The 994-nt window shown below is 54.9% G+C and overlaps 1 protein-coding gene across 2 annotated transcripts in view; it reads left to right on the top strand.

Moving 5' to 3' along the window:
- The first annotated feature begins 565 nt into the window (after positions 1–565).
- The window catches only part of LRATD2 (LRAT domain containing 2), a 5,082-nt gene continuing 4,653 nt past the window's right edge, over positions 566–994 (top strand). For both annotated transcript variants that reach the window (XM_019614242.2, XM_010709312.3), the window contains exon 1: positions 566–971. The gene's annotated coding sequence lies outside the window, so the exon portion shown is untranslated. The remainder of the gene's footprint in view (positions 972–994) is intronic.

Here is a 994-nt window from a genome sequence, read left to right as displayed (position 1 = left end):
AGTACTGGGGCTGTCCCAGGGAGTACTGCACACATCTCCCCCTCCCCATCTCCTCTCCCTACACCAAAACATGTGGCTGTATCTGAAGCCACAGCAGCACAGCACCAGATGGAAATGGCATTCTCTGAGCCTACAGGCAGCGCCCAGCACCCTGTAACACTACGCCTGTTCCTGCACTCACTGCCGTTCAGTGAATCCTCCAAGCAGCGGTGTGCAGTTGGGTTTATAAATTACAAGGCAACAGACAATGAGACAAAATTAAAGACATTACTCCTAGCTCCCATAAATTATCTCTGTAGTCTATTTTAACAGCATGGATTTTCCAGTGTGTGTGGAAATAGGAAGAATACCCACCTAGCAGCCTAACTGGGTATTAATGAAAACACAGAATATTGTGTTGTGCTCTCCGAAACGCAGAAAGAGAAATACTCCCACCAGTCTCAATAATGCCGTTCCAGGGGGAAAGAATCATCATCTTCTATATTGAAAAAGAGAGCGATCTCTTGGAGTAGGAAAGAAAAGAGATTTATTAATAAAACTAATTACACGCTCCACTCATGGAGGAATGCAAGGCACCGAGTCAGCCCAGGAGAGCCGGGCTCTGTGATTTCGCTGCGTTACAACTTCCCCGCTACTGCCGGCAGCTCCCGGCGGGGCTGCGGGCAGGGATCCCTATAGGGGTGCAGCGGGATCACCCCCACGGCCCCGCACGGGACTTCCCGTCACCTCCCGGCGCCGTCCCGAGCAAACTCCGGCTCCAGGTTATCCCAACCCCTCGCCGAACCGGCGGGCTGGGCTGCTTCATGGCAGCGCTCCCTTAAAGGGGCCGCGTGCGAGCACGCGTGTGAGTTGGTGCGTGAGCGCGTTGCACACGCAGCCGTAAGCGCAAAGAGCCCGTCCGACCTCCGCCCGCGGATCTGCCTCGGCGGGGAGCAGAGCGCTTGGCATGTAGGGCGAGGAGAAAGAAAAAGGTGCGGGGAGGGGGAAAAGGGGA

Source organism: Meleagris gallopavo, chromosome 3 (genome assembly GCF_000146605.3).
Source record: "Meleagris gallopavo isolate NT-WF06-2002-E0010 breed Aviagen turkey brand Nicholas breeding stock chromosome 3, Turkey_5.1, whole genome shotgun sequence".
Taxonomy (NCBI): Eukaryota; Metazoa; Chordata; class Aves; order Galliformes; family Phasianidae; genus Meleagris; species Meleagris gallopavo.
Note: the sequence above shows the minus strand (reverse complement) of the source record. Positions and strands in the feature narration are given on the sequence as shown.